The sequence below is a fragment of the Psammomys obesus genome, unplaced genomic scaffold (genome assembly GCF_907164565.1).
Source record: "Psammomys obesus unplaced genomic scaffold, mPsaObe1.curated_primary_1811, whole genome shotgun sequence".
NCBI classification, from domain to species: domain Eukaryota; kingdom Metazoa; phylum Chordata; class Mammalia; order Rodentia; family Muridae; genus Psammomys; species Psammomys obesus.
The window spans coordinates 18,510,685-18,527,231 of record NW_026596256.1 but is presented as its reverse complement, the minus strand read 5'-3'; positions in this window follow the sequence as shown (position 1 = coordinate 18,527,231).

Here is a 16,547-nt window from a genome sequence, read left to right as displayed (position 1 = left end):
TCTTCTTCTTCTTCTTCTTCTTCTTCTTCTTCTTCTTCTTCTTCTTCATAATGCAGTTTAGGAATTAAAACTTGAAAGGGAGTTACTATTACAAGTGTGAAAAGGAAAGTGGAGCAGTAAAATAAAGTGTGTGAAAGAGACAAAATGGAAAATAATATTATTATTTGAACTTATGGAACTGTCACAGTGAAATCCATTACTTTGTGCCATTAACACATGCTAATTAAACAACAGTTTAAAATATTTTTTTTCAAATTCACAAACCATTAAAACTGATACTCCCATTTAATGTACTCTAAAAGGACTGATTTTCGCAAGCATCTATATCTATTAAAGCCTGCTTAATGCCTTCTTGGGCATAACTTTAGGGTATTTAAGTAAGATACCTTCCCATCACTGGTCTCAATTAAGCTCTTTTGGTTATCATTGTAGAGTGGAATACTTTGCTTTTGCTTTCCTCAATTCAATTAATCTCAATTCAAACTCAGGTTGAAATTAAGGCCAATTCTCTTCTGCCAAGGTTATTCATAAGAAGCCTTTTTCTTATCATCATGATTGTGCTCCTTTTTTATATATTTCTTTTGATAGTATCTTTTACTGTAGAACAGAAACACCCTTCAACTATGCATCTCTAACTTTTAGTATTATATTGTTAAAAGCATTCAATGTTTATGTTTTATGGGCAATACAGTTTTTATGAAAAACATGATGAGTATGTCAGCCTTCTCTAGATCTGATGTCATTCAAATGTAAGTGGCATAACATAAAAACGAGAAAGAAGAGTCCAACAAAAATAAATACAGACAAGGTCATTCAGTGCTTAAGAGCACTGCCTATTCCACCAACAGATCCAGTTCAATTCCCTGTATCCACATTGCAGCTGACAGCTACATTTAATTTCAGGTCCAGGGGTTCTGACTCCAAATCCTGGCCTCTAGGGATGTCAGAAACAAGTGTGGTATAATTTGGTTTTTCAGCTTCTCCATAGAAGTTACCTCTACGTTGAAAGTCAAATAATATAAAAGTAACCAAAACTAAATGCAGTAAAATTTAACCTCTAACATTTAAATTGATGAGATCTGAATATTCTAAATAGCAGTTTTTCTGATTAATGGGTAAAACAGTGTGGGCAGTTCATGCTTGAAACCTGTATTGCCATGATTAGACAAAGAAACAATATAATGTTTAAAGCTAAAATGGAGTCTTTCTGAGTTCATGTATTAGGATACAATTCTCTTTTCTAACTGAAACTGAACTTTGAGTCTGGCAGTAGCAAGCACAGTTATTTCTCTTACGATACAATGAGGTTGTTACATTTACCAAGAAATATCTATTAACATGTATCAGTTTTTTCAATTTTTACTTAATTATATATGGAATTTTGTTTTTTTTTTCTGGAAATGGTTTTTGTGCATTTTGCTTTTTAAAATTTATTTTACTTTTTTGAGAGTATAATAAAATTATGTAATTTCCCCTTGTCATTTCTCTGCCTAAACTTTATCATATCTCCTTCCAATTCATAGCTTTTACTTTTATTAATTGTTGTTCTATGCACATATGTATCTGTATGTACAGATTTATATTTCTAAAATGGTATTTTTATTTTCAGTAGCATCATGGTTTCAATACTGCCAGAAATTCATTCATTTAGAATGAAGAATATACATCTGCAGTGATCAGAGTTATAGGATTCAGGCACCTTATCTGTCTCTACAGACAAAACACATATGTAATATACTCAGATACATGCGAGAAAAAAAAGCACTTGTACTGGTAATGTAGAGACAATAAACCTAAAATCAGCATTGCACTAAATAATTTCCAACTTTCTTTAACCTTGAACACCTTGTTAATATAAAGGTCAGCTGAAAGGAAAGCAGTAGGCAGGCTCAGATGTATGATGGAAAATGTTTTGATAATTTTTTTTAATTTTATTTAATTTTATTAATTACACTTTATTCACTTTGTATTCCCCCATAAGCCCCTTGTTCCTCCCCTCCTGGTCCCACCCACCCTCCCCCTTCTTCATGTATGCCCCTCCCCAAGTCCACTGATAGGGGAGGTCCACCTCTCCTTCCTTCTGATCTTAGTCTATCATATCACATCAGGAGTGGCTGCATAGGATAAACCTACTAAAATCTGTACATCTAAAGAAACTAATCAAGAAAGAGGACCCTGACTAAAATGCTCAATCCCCATCCCGAAAAGCAAAGAGGGTGGACATCAGAAGAAGAAGAAAACAGGAAACAACCTAGTAACCTGCCACAGAGGGCCTCTGAAGGGCTCTGCCCTGCAGACTATCAAAGCAGACGCTGAGACTTATGGCCAACTGTTGAGCAGAGTGCATGGAATCTTATGGAAGAAGAGGGAAATAGTAAGATCTGGAGAGGACAGGAACCTCACAAGGAGAGCAACAGAACCAGAATATTTGAACACAGGGGTCTTTGCAGAGACTCATACTCCAACCAAGTACCATGCATGGAGATAACCTAGAACCCCTGCACAGATGTAGCCCATGGCAATTTAGTGTCCAAGAGGGTTACATAGTAATGGGAAGAGGGACTGCCTCTGACATAATCTGATTGGCCTGCTTTTTGATCACCTCCCCCTGAGGGGGGGAGCAGCCTTACAGGCCACAGAAGATGATAAAGCACCTTTAGTAGTTTTTGCTGTCAAAGAATGAGAAAGTGTTCCCTTTTACCAACTGCTTTTATGTTCTTGCTTCTGTACAGGTTTGTTTTGAGCTTTGATTATCAAGGAAAAATAGAGATTTTTTTTTTTAATGACATCCATTTTAGTTGTCATTGCCTTCCTGTTTTGTGGGTCTTCATTCTGAGGAATTTGTGTACTTTAATAAATTAAATAATTTCATACAAAAAAGAAATAATGATTGCTCAACCATGTTTGTAGCAGCTTTATTTGTAATAGCCAGAACCTGGAACAACCCAGATGTCCATCAACAAAGGAATGGATACAGAAATTGTGTTATTTTTATACAATGTAATTCTACTCAGCAATCAAAAACAAGAAATCATGAAATTTGCAGGCAAATGGTGGGATCTAGAAAAGATCTTTCTGAGTGAGGTATCCCAGAAGGAGAAAGATACACATGGTATATACTCACTTATATAGACTTATAAACATAATGAAATCTATACACCTAAAGAAGATAAACAAGAAAGAAGACCTGGGGTAAGATGATTGATCAATCCTCACTTAGAAAGACAAATGGGAGGTGCATTGGATGTAGGAGAAAACAAGTAACAGAACAGGAACCTACCACAGAGGTCCTCTGAAAGACTCTACCTAGCAGTGTATCAAAGCAGATACTAAGACTCATAACCAAACCTTCAGCAGAGTGCAGGGAATCACATGAAAGAAGGGGGAGTTAGTATGATGTGGAGAGGACACGAGCTCCACAAGGAACAAATATGTCTGGGCACAGGAGTCTTTTCTGAGACTGACACTCCACCAAGGACCATGTATGGATATAACCTAGAACCTTTGCTCGGATGTAGCCCGTGGTAGTTCAGTAACCAATTGGTTTCCCTAGTAAAGGGATCAGGGACTATTTCTGACAGGAACTCAACGGCAGGCTCTTTGACCTCCCCACCCCCCAAGGGAGGAGCAGTCCTGCTAGGCCACAGAGGAGGACTTTGTAGCCAGTCCTGAAGATACCTGATAAAAAAGGGTCAGATGAAAGGGGAGGAGGTCCTCCCCTATCACTAGACTTGGAAAGGGTCAGAAAGGAGATGAGGGAAGGAGGGTGGGATTGGGAGGGAATGAGGGAGTGGGATACAGCTGGGATACAGAGATAATAAAATGTAACTAATAATAAAAATTAAAAAAAGAAATGATAGAAAATTCCCCAAACAAATTTAATTTTACAAAGACTTAAGATTTTTAAGATCAAGGGGAAAATTTCAAAAGCAGTAAGAAAAAAACAAGGGGGGGGGTGATTCAAAGATATGTTTCATTGCATATAAGGACACTCCAGAAGTCTATCAGCATATTTCATAGTAGAACTCTCATAGGCCTGGGAAGAGTGGGGTGAAATATTCAAATTGCCAATCAAGAATATCATTTCTGACAATTTTTCTTCAGAAGTGCAAGAGATAAAACTTTCTTAGACCAACACTTCTATCTTAAAATTTTACCTATTTAAACGAAAGAGTTTATCTCTGAAAGTTGAGGGAGTTTGTGACCACTACATTTGCCATTAAGAGCTGATAAATGAAATTCTTTAACTTGAGAGAAGCATGAAAACAAATGAAAGTCATTACATTTTTAAACGACCAATAAAATAAAATATTTTAGTATTATATAATTTACAAAAAATCTTTATATTATCATATAATGAGTAAAGGATAATAAGTATAAAACATTCGAAAGTAATTATAACTGATTATGTAACAGGCACATAATATAAAATGTATCAGTTGTGAGGTGGCTAGATTAAATATAAGGAAAATGTTAGAGTTTGGATTATTTTGTATGTGGTTAGGTGTTATTGTTCATTATCAATTGACTGTATTTCACAAACTTCCCTGGGCATCGGTGAGGCATTATTTTGTATGTCTGTGAGAACATTTTGGACATGACAAACTGTGGAAATAAAGGACCTTCTGAATGTGGTTAGCGCTAATCGCATGAGCGGAGCTTCCAAAGAGGAAATTTAAAAAGAAAAAGGAGAAACCCCACAGAGCCCAGAATGTCCCTCTTTTCTGCCTTTCAAGTTCCATAAGCATTGCTGTAACAAAACGTTCTGACCACAAACAACTCTGGGGTGGAGAAGTTTCATTTCAGCTTACAAGTAGCAGCCTATGATTGAGTCAATTCTGGCCAATTACACAGTCATCAACTTAAAGCAAACATCATAGAGAAAGATTTGCTGGCTGGCTGGCTCCACTCACTCCCCAAGCTTTGGAAGTTTTTCGATAGAGCCAAGAACTACCTATCCAGGAAGTTTTCCAATGGTCTGGCCCCCTTTACATCAAGTGACAAAGGAGCCTAGCTCCCAGCAGACATACCTACAGGCTAATCAGGTCTCAGCAAGTTTCAGTCAAGACTCAAAGACATCTCAGGTGCATCTAGGCTGTGGGTCAAGTTGATAATTAAAGCTGAGGAGGATATCTGGTACCTTGTCCACTGAGACTAGATAAAGGAGCCTCTCATTGTCCCATCCCCTCTTCCATGAAAGACACAGATTCATAATAAATCTTTCCTCCCTTTAATTTCCATCTGTTAAATGCTTGTCATAGAAATGCAAAAGAAATAACACAGAAGATTGCACTGAGTTTGTTGCTTTGATGAGAATGACCATTTAATTTAGAGGTCTCTGAAAATAGTTTCTGGAAGAGTTTCACTGTGTGACATATGAAGACACAGTGGACCATGCTTGTTGGAACTCAGAAAACCATAGTTGTTGTAGTAACATAGGCAGAAAGGACTGTACTCAAATGATTTCAAAATGAAAGAGGCTTTATTTCTATTGGGAACATAAGTGAAATTACTTTCTATAACATAAAAAATATTTTTTAAAACTTAAAAGCTAATTTATATGACTTAGAAATAAGGCAATGCTTCTAAGGTTGGAGCCTGATTCTTAAAGAGAAGCTAGGCCACAAAGCAAGCCCTGATAATTTAATAAACTTCAAGTCTCTGAAGAACGAAATTAAAGAAGATATCAGAAGATGGAAAGATCTCCCATGCTTATGGATCGTAGAATAAAGATGGTGAAAATGGCTATCCTGCCAAAAACAATCTACAGATTCAATGCAATTCCCATCAAAATACCAACACAATTCTTTACAGAAATTGAAAGAGCAATTCTCAATTTCATATGGAAAAACAAAAAAAAAAAAAACAGAATTTCTAACACAACCCTGTACAATAACAGATCTTCTGAAGCTATCTCCATTCCTGAATTCAAGCTGTACTTCAGAGAAATAATAATAAAAACTGCATGGTTCTAGTAGAGAAACAGTCTGGAGGATCAATAGAATTGAAGACCCAGAAATATACCCACACACCTTTGGATGTTTGATATTTGACAAAGAAGCCAAAACAATACAATGGAAAAAAAAAAGATAGTATCTTCAACAAATGGTGATAGTCTAACTAGAGGTCTACATGTAGAAAAGTGCAAATATATCCATACTTACCACCCTGCACAAAACTAAAGTCCAAGTGGATCAAAGACTTCAACATAAAACCAGACACACTAAATCGGTTAGAAGAAAAAAGTAAGGAAGAGCCTGAAATTCATTGACACAGAGACAACTTCCTGAACAGAACACCAACAGCACAGGCTCTAAGATGAACAATCAATAAATGGGATGTCATGAAACTGAAAATCTTCTGTAAAGCAAAGATACTGTCATCAGAACCAAATGACAGCCTACAGATTGCAAAAGGATCTTCATACATTCTATATCTGACAGAGGACTAATAATCAGAATATAAAGAATTTGAGAAGTTAAACACCAACAAACCAAGTAATCCAATTAAAAGAAATGGGGTCCTATTTCCCAAAAACAAGAATTGAACCCAAGTATATGCACATACAATACATAGATAGTTTACTGCATGAGATTTATATACTTTAAAACAAGAATGGAATCCAAGCTATGTACAAGCATCCTGTAGCTAATTAAAGATACTTATGCACACATTTTATAACTATAAATCATTTTCTTACAGGTTTTAGGTTAACTTTTTAAATTGTTTATTATTCTCATTTATTACAATTTATTCAATTTTTCTCGCATCTGTATCCCCCTCCCTTGTCTCCTCTCAATCCCACCCTCAGTCCCTCTTCTCCACTAATGACCCTCCCTTAAGACTCAGTAACAACATATGTTTGATGATTAAGATTTATAAATTACTAGCATCCATTTAGGATGTATGTCTAGTCTCTTTTGTTTTCCTAAATTTGTTAACTTTTAGTTACTTGGCTAAACTGAGTCATACAAAAAACAGACACTGTGATATTTGAAAATTGGACTCAGTAACAACATATGTTTGATAATTAAGTTTTATAAATTCCTTATGTCTATTTAGGCTACCAAAAACTGACTTACACATGTATTTTTTTGTTATCCTTGTTAACTTTTATTTATTTGGATAACCAAGTCATACAAAAATTTGGATAGCTTATTAAGTTATACTATAAAATGGTCAGGAAAATAGGTTCCTAGTCTCTCTGTGAACTGTGTTTGATTTTGGTTTAAGTTTGTTTTGATGCTAACATGCTAAAGGATCTTTATCTAACTTGTTATAAACTGTTAAAGATAATTAACATTTGTAAGTTAACAGTCAATAAACATAAATGATCAAATTTTAAAAATTAAAACTGGGGTACAAAGCTAAACAGAGAATTCCTAATAGAGGAATATTGAATGGCAGAGAAACACTTAAAGACATGTTCAATGTCCTTAGTCATTAGGGAGATGCAAATCAAAACGACCCTGAGATTTCACCTTACACCCATCCTAATGACTAAGAACAAAAACCTCAAGGGACAGCACATGCTGGAGAGGTTGTGGAGAAAAGGGAACCCTCCTGTGTTGCTGGTGGGAATGTAAAATTGTACAATCACTTCAGAAATCAATCTAGTGCTTTCTCAGAAAATTAGGAATAGTGCCCCCCCGGGGGTCGGGGAATGCTGCTGTACCAGGCCACAGAGGAGGACAGTGCAGCCAGTCCTGAGGAGACCTGATAGGCTAGGGTCAGTGGACTTGCATAGGGGCATGGGTGTAGAAGAGGGTGGGTGGGTGGAGTTAGGAGGGCACCAGGGAAGGGGCTACATCTGGGATACAAATTAAATAAATTGTAATAATAAAAAATAAATAGATGAAGTTTTAAAGATAATTAAAAAGAAAAGTGTTTTTTTTTTTTTTTTAAATCTACAGTCCTAAAGAAGCTAAATAACAAGAAAGACCCTAGGGAAGATGCTTAATCCTCATTCAGAATGGCGAATGAGACAGACACAAGAAGCAGGAGACAGGGAATGGGACAGAAGCCTATGACATAGAGCCTCTGAAAGACTCTACTGATCGAGGTATCAAAGCACAGACTGAGATTCAGAGCCAAACTTTGGGGGGAGGACAAGGAATTTTATGAATGAAGGGTGTGATAGAATGACCTGGAGGAGACAGAAGCTCCAAAAGGACAGCAACAGAGCTAAAATACTGGGCCTTGGGGACCCTGCAGAGACTGATACGTCAACCAAAGACCATGCATGGAGAGGACATGCTCAGATGGAGCCCAAAGCGTCGGTTTCCACGTGGGTTCCCTAGTATGAGGAGCACAGGCTGTCTCTGGCATGAACTCAGTGGCAGGCTCTCTTATCACTTCCCCCTGTGGAGGAAGCAGCTTTGCCAGGCCACAGAGGAAGACAATGCAGCCACTCCTGATAGGCTAAGGTCAAACAGAAGGGGAGGAGGACCTCCCCTATCAGTGGACTAGGGGAGGTACATAGGGGAGAAGAGGGAAGGTGGGATTGGGAGGGTATGAGGGAGGGGGCCACAGCTGGGATACAACGTGAATAAACTGTAATAAATAATAAATTAAAAATTAAAAAAAAAACATACTGGTCACAAGGCAGCAAATGTATGAGCCAAGCTCAATACATGCCTTGGTACGCTAATAAGCCAACCCAAGGTGGCATCATTAGTGAGCTAGCCAAAAGCTGTAAGCCCAAATAGCTTACCAAGTCTACCACTCAATGAAATGATAGAAAAATCAGAACTTTGGAAGTTGCATGTAGATTTTCACTACCTTGCAGCTGAGACAAGGTTCAAACCTCTGGGTTGATACCCATCAGGAAGAGGACATTCAGCCTGACCTCTGTGTGTGGCCTTGGCCTTAGTGACCATTGAACTTAGGCACTGTTGATGAGCTCCCACATTCCAACCTTTCAGTGATGTGCACATTCAGGAGCTCCACAGACGCCATTCGCCTGGCTGGCTACAGATGAAGCATTTCTTGGGGAGTGCTTTGGTTGTTCCCAAACATCCTCATGGAGAAGATTCCCAGTAGAGCCCTGGACCAAAATTTTCTGCCCAAGTAACTGTTTCCTTCTTGGTGAGATGTCTGTTTGACTTTTATAATAACATGGTATTATAAGTAATGTTCATCTAAATAAACAAAACATATGATACTTGAAAAATAAATCTTGTATGGACATCCTAATTGTCATGTGCCTCTCCACTGGCCATGCCCTCAACGAATAGGAAATTCAAGAGAGGACATTTGTGCCATTCTCTGATAGAGTAGGTAACATAACTTCCAGACTGGAACATGGTCACTGTTCCTTTATTTTACTCAGATTTGTGATAAGAAGTGGCAGAAAGTGGTTGTACCAGTTTACATTTCAACCAGCAATGGAGGAGGGTTCCCCTTTCTCCACAACCTCTCCAGCATGTGTTGTCACTTGAGTTTTTCATCTTGGCCATTCTGATGGGTGTAAGGTGAAATCTCAGGGTCGTTTTGATTTGCATTTTCCTAATGGCTAATGAGGTTGAGAATTTCTTTAAGTGCTTCTCTGCCATTCTATATTCCTCTACAGAGAATTCTCTGTTTAGCTCTGTTCCCCATTTTTTAATTGGATTACTTGGATTGTTGCTTAGTCAATCTGGCACTTTCTCAGACAATTAGGAATAGTGCTTCCTCAAGACCCAGCTATACCACTGCTAGGCATATACCCAAAATTTGCTCAAGTACGCAATAAGGGCATTTGATCAACCATGTTTGTAGCAGCTTTATTTGTAATAGCCAGAACCTGGAAACAACCCAGATGTCCAATGGAGGAATGGGTACAGAAGTTGTGGTATTTTTACACAATGGAATACTACTCAGCAATCAAAAAGGAGGAAATCATGAAATTTGCAGACAAATGGTGGGATCTAGAAAAGATCATTCTGAGTGAAGTATCCCAGAAGGAGAAAGACAAACACGGTATATACTCACTTATATAGACCTAAAAGATATGATAAACATAATGAAATCTATACACCTAAAGAAGATAATCAAGAAAGCGGACATGAGGTATGATGATCAATCCTCATTTAGAAAGACAAATGGGATATGCATTGAACATATGACAGGAGTCTACCACAGAAAGCATCTGAAAGACTCTACCTGGCAGTGTTCCAAAGTAGATACTAAGACTCATAACCAAACCTTCGGCAGAGTACAGGGAATCATATGAAAGAAGGGGAGTTTGATGTGGAAAGGATAGGAGCTCCACAAGGACCAAACATATCTGGGCACAGGGTCTTTTCTGAGATGGACACTCAACCAAAGACCATAAGAGGATAAAACCTAGAACCTCTGCTCGGATGTGACCCGTGATAGCTCAGTAATCAATTGGTTTCCCATAGTGAGGGGATCAAGGACTATTTCTGACAGGAACTCAATGACTGGCTCTTTGACCTCCCCACCTCCCAAGGGAGGAGCAGTACTGTTAGGCCACAGAGGAGGACTTTGCAGCCAGTCCTGAAAATACCTGACAAAACGGAGTCATATGAAAGGGGAGGAGGTCCTCCCCTATCAGTGGACTTGGAAAGGGGCAGGGAGGAGATGAGGGAGGGAGGGTGGGATTAGGGAGGGAATGAGGGATACAGCTGGGATACAGAATTAACAAAATGTAACTAATGAGAATAATAAAAAATAAAAATAAAAAAAGAAGTGGCAGAAAGATATGGAAACTGTAGTTCATTAAGTGAAAAGCTTCCAGTAGGGCAAGTTCTATGAAAGCAACTCTTAACGGATTCATAGATTTAAACCACTGAAAGGATACCTTCCATCTTCACTGGAAAAATAGAAAGTGTACTTTCTGGGAACGATCCCAAGAGTATCAAAGTTTTAAAGATTCAAAAGAGTTCTAAGGAACTTAGAGAGGGGCAAGGGAGGAGTTGAGGGAGAGAGGGTGGGATTGAGAGGGAATGAGGGAGGGGCTACAGCTGGGATACAAAGTGAATAAAATGTAGTCAATGTAAAAATTATTAAAGAGCCCCCCCCCCAAAAAAAAAAGAGTTCCAAAGAAAAGAACATAAACCTAGAATGGCCCTGAAGGAGAAAGAGACAGAGACAGAGAGAGTAAGGGAGTCATAGACACATCAGCTGTTGTTCCAGAAATAAACTGAGCACAGATAATATGTAGCAAGGCTTCTATGAAAGGGGATCCTAGGAGGGCATTGTATGGAGCTGTGAATGTGAAGCCTCAGAACAATGGAATCATAAAATCATGTATGCAGCAGAAGCATAAGATGCTCATTTGGGGAAAGTTTTAGACACCAAATAATTCCAGAGTGAAAGAATGACCATCTGTGCCACAGTCCTCAGGCCTTGGACTTGAATAATGTCATCAAGAACCCCAGGGTCAGGCAAGGGTCAATAGAATGTGATATTTACACAGATAAATTTCAGGCTCGTCTTGGCCTGATATTTGCTTGCTATATCCAATTCCTACTTTGAGGATGGAGATATTTATGCATATATGTCCATTGTATATGGGAAATATATAATAAACTTTGTTTTGATTTTATAGAGTGATATTGTTGAGACTTTAAGGGCAGAAATGGAACAACATTATCATTATCATATAAAGTGAAATATTTTGATGGAAATTTCCAGAAAGGATAAACTGTGAGAATAAAGTCTTCCCTGAACATGAGGAGCACTATTTTGTGGGCCCAAATAACAAACATAACATAAAGGAGAAAGGATGTCAGCAGAACACCAGCATTCCTCTGTGTCTATTTAATAATCTCCCAAGATGTGAGCAGGTACGTGCCTTCCACCTATGGCGGACTGCGTCTCCTGACTGTGAGCCAAGTACCAGACTGTGTCTTCTGAGATTGAGCTCATACAAACCTTGTATTTCCTAAGTTTCTTTTGGTCATGTGTTTTGTCAGTATAAAAAGAAAAGTTGCAAATACAGTAAGATATTTCATATAATCCGTATTATGCCTTTACAGAAAAGAAAATAAAGACTGAAAGAGATTCACAAAAGATAAAAAGGAAGACTATGAGAGCATAAAGAGTTTTATCAAATCACAAAAGAATGACAAATATTGCACAAACTCACAAACTCCCAGAAACAGTTAACAAAATGCCAGAATTAGGTTGCTAAGAGCAGGTGATTACTTTTATGTAAATGGATGAAAAGAATTCTCTAATCAAAAGACAACACTTTTGAAGGTGTTATAAGACAAGTAAACAAACTTTAAGTGTGTGTTTCCTGCTATGGTCTACTCACCTTTACAAACCCTGTCTATGAAGAGTAAGAGCTAGAGGACAATGTCATGCATATGACAAACGAAAGAACAAAGGTGGCATATTTTAAAAGAAAAAATAGGTTTTTATTTTTTAAAGTCATGTAAAAGAAATACATTCATTTCATAATGATTAACTGGTTAATGTATCAAAAGAGAGAATAATAGAGGTTACCGTGGGCAAAATACATTATGCATACAGGTATAAAAATAATGATGAAACCCAATATTTGTTCTTTAAAATTAATCTAAACTAACATAAAAATTACAATAAATAAACATATATGTATATGTATGTATTGACATTGAAACACCTTCACATGTGAGACACTTACTAATTGAACTAAAATGAATAGATGACAATACAGAACACATAGAAGATTCTTCATATCTTTGTTTCAGCAGTAGATAAGGCAAAAAAAAAAAAAAAGAAATAGAAAGCAATAAAAGAACACCGTGCTAAAATAGAAGCACAGACAACATCCCGTGCAAAGGCAGCAGAAGACACGGTATTTTCAGACTCTCATAGAACTTTAAAGAACAGATATTAGGTCTCAAAGAAATCTTTACATGAAAACAGGAGGAGGACCTCCCCAATCAGTGGACTAGGGGACCAACATAGGGGAGAAGAGGAATGGAGAGTGGGACCAGGAAGAGATGAGGGAGGGGGCTACAGTTGGGATACAAAGTAAATAAATTGTAATAAATAATAATAATAATAAATAAAAAGAAAAATAAATAAATAAAATTGGCTTGACTGGTAAATAGAATAGCTATTAGGTCACAAAGACATGTTTATATGAGCACACATATGGTGTGCCTATTTAATGTAAAATGTAAGCTGTATTTTCTGACTACAGTGATCTAAAACTAAGAATACATATCAAGATAAATTCACAGAAAAAATTACACATTAATGTATCAAAGAAGAAATCAGAGAAAAACCTAGAGCAGACACCATGTGCCTCACCTGTGTGCTCTGGCCTTTTTAACCAAGAGAACATTAAAGTTATCAACACTAAATACACCCTAAGCCTTTCAGGACACCACAGCTTAGGTACTGTTTGCATTAGATTTGCAAACCTGCTACTTCAGTAGAATCTCAGATGTCTCTAATTTACAGGCATGCAGATTAGAGTCTTTAAAAAAAAACAATCTACATATGTAGAACATTCTTTCAAATTGTAAACCTACATGAGGCTAAGTATACGTGATGCAAGATAAGTATATAAAGGAATGACACACAGGGTATTAGTCAATGGTCAGACGACATATTCACAGACTTATGAACTATTGTGATAAGCAAAATGACATCATTCAAGAAAATGACAACTGAATGACTGGACTTTTTTTATTAAATATAGATTTTCTTTTCCTACTAAATGTTCTGAGTATGGTTTCCACTCTCCCAGCCCCTCCCAAATGTCCCTCACTTACCCACCTTCCCAAAGCCATACCCTTTGTTTCTATCTCATTATTATACAGATAATTAAAACAATAATAACAATAATAAAGTCAAACAGAGCAGAAAAAAAAACGGAAAAAAGGAATAAACAAAACAAAACAAAACAAAACAAAAAAAAAAACTCAGAGGAAACAGAAACAGAGAGTTACACATTCACATGTACCAAAACCCCATAAAAACAAGTTGGAAACTAATCGATATAAGCAAAAGTTCTGATAGTTAAAAACAACAACTACAAAATGCATTATGACACAAAAAAACCTTCAAAATTACCACTGAATTAGGTTTGTATTGGTTGTCTACTGTTGGGCCTAAGGCGTCTCCTGAACTGTGATGATTTGTGTAATCAGGGAGGCCTCTAAAATACCCTGTATGAGAACATATAGCATGAGGGCAACCTGCTGACTCAGCATGCACCTGGTCTATTGCAGCAGCCAAACAGCCAGAAATAACAATAATGGAAATCTATCTTGCAAAACAGGCCAAAGTCCAGTCTTGGAAAGCGGACTTGGAAGATGTCAAAATGCTTCTTTACTACTGTTTACACCTACTTGGGATGTTCTCTCACCATGCTGACTCACCAAGAGGATGGCCTAATTATCAGAATTACAATGGCTTCCCTTGAGATACATTATGTCATAGTTTAAAATACAATATGAAGCAACAGAACCAAAAAATATGGGCACAGGGGTCTTTCTGAGACTGATACTCCAACCAAGGACCATGCATAGAGATAACCTAAGACCCCTGCACAGATGTAGCCCATGAAAGTTCAGTCTCCAAGTGGGTTTCCTAGTAATGGGAACAGGGACTGTCTCTGACATGAACTTAGTGGCTGGCTCTTTGATCACCTCCCCCTCAGGGGGAGCAGCTTTACCAGGCCACAGAGGAAGACAATGCAGCCAGTCTTAATGAAACCTGATAAACTAGTGTCAGATGGAAGGAAAGAAGGACCACCCCTATCAGTGGACTAGGGGAGGGGCATGGGAGGAGACTAAGGAGGAGATGAGGGAGGCGGCTACAGCTAAGATATAAAGTGAATAAGCTTAATTAATAAAAAATAAATGAATTTTAAAAATACAATATAAGTATATATCCTGTGAATATGATGGTCTTTTCATGTATTGACATCCACAGAACAATGGTTATTGAACTAGACGAACAGATAACTCATAAACAATTGAGAACAGACATAATGAAAGTCTCAGTATCCAAGCATAAATTCTGACAGGTATAGTATAGATACTGAATGTTACAGTATTACACAAGGGAAGTGGTGGTGTATGTTGAGATTAGTGGTTAAATCCTAATCTATGTTTACAGCCACCACAATATCAAGTATTCAATGCTCGTTAACATGCTTGTTAGGTCTTTCAGTGTAGTGTATCTGTCTTAGTGCCAATGTGTATTTTTGGATGCTCTGATATTCCAAACATTATCACCTGACTCTAATATGGAAGGAGAGTATCCCTCATATATCCATCTAATGGGATCTTACATGGATAAGAAGTAAGATCAAGGAATACCAGGGCACTAAGGTTTATCTGATCCATTGGTAAGCACTACAACACATGTCAAGGTAATATAGAACATTGTCTTTCTTCCTGGACTCAACTACACATAGTTTTTTTTTTCTTCTCATTATTATTATTATTATTATTATTATTATTGTTATTATTAATTAAAATTTATTCAGTTTGTATCTTGGCTGTACCTCCCTACCTCATCTCCTCCCACCCACCCTTCTTTCTTCTCCCCTATTATGTCCCTCCCCTAGTCCACTGATAAGGGAGAATCTCCTGGCCCACTATCTGACCCTAACTTGTCAGATCCCATGAGGACTGTCTGGAACCTCTTTCTCTGTGACCTAGTAAGGCTTCCTCACCAGGGGGAGGTGATCAAAGAGCAGGCAACCAAGTTCATGCCAGTGATTTCCCCTGCTTCCCTTACTAGGGAACCCCAAGGAGACTGAACTTCCCATGGGCTACATCTGAGCAGGGGATCTAGGTCCTCTTCATGTATGGTCCTTGATTTATTATAAGTCTCTGCAAAATACTTTTATTTCAATCAAAAATGAATACAAATCCCCTCAGAGGCCTTAATGCCAGGACTAAGGCAGACACACAGTGTGTTGTGCCAAATTAGTCTAATCCCTACACAAATGCAGGGAACAACTGAGACAATAAATGGGTCTAGAAATGAGTAATTGCTGAGTTTTTGACAGGGTACCAGGGATAGACCTGACTGGGAAGTAGAGAATGAGCAAAGTACAAACAGAGGGAGATACAGAAAAAGAAAGGCCAGGATAATGTTCTTTGCATTCTCTGATGGGCAGACTTCAGTGCCCTGGAAGATCAGGTGTTCACAGTTGAACAACAAAAACAAAACATCAGGGTTATAACATACAACTTCATAAGGAGATAAGATTATTATCTACAGCTAAAAAGGGAGGCGGGATGTATGGTACACACCTGAACCAAAGAGACAGTTTTGCTGAAGCTCAATAGATGCAGTCTCTGTAGGAGAGCAGCCTTCAGGCAGAATTATCTGGGGGAAGAAAGCTACAAGAAAGTCAAAATTATTTCAGAATTTCAGCAATTCAGGGCTTTCTCCTCTCTCCACAGGCAACTAACCTCTCCTTTCACTTCCTCCAATTTTAGCAGAGTCCTGGGAGCATAATACCTTTGTTGGCCTCCATGCATACTAAAGGAGCCTTGACAAAGTAGATCTGCCTTATCAGCCTAGAATATATGGACCTTCTTATCCTCCCAGTGAGAAACTACACCCGTGTCCCTAATGTA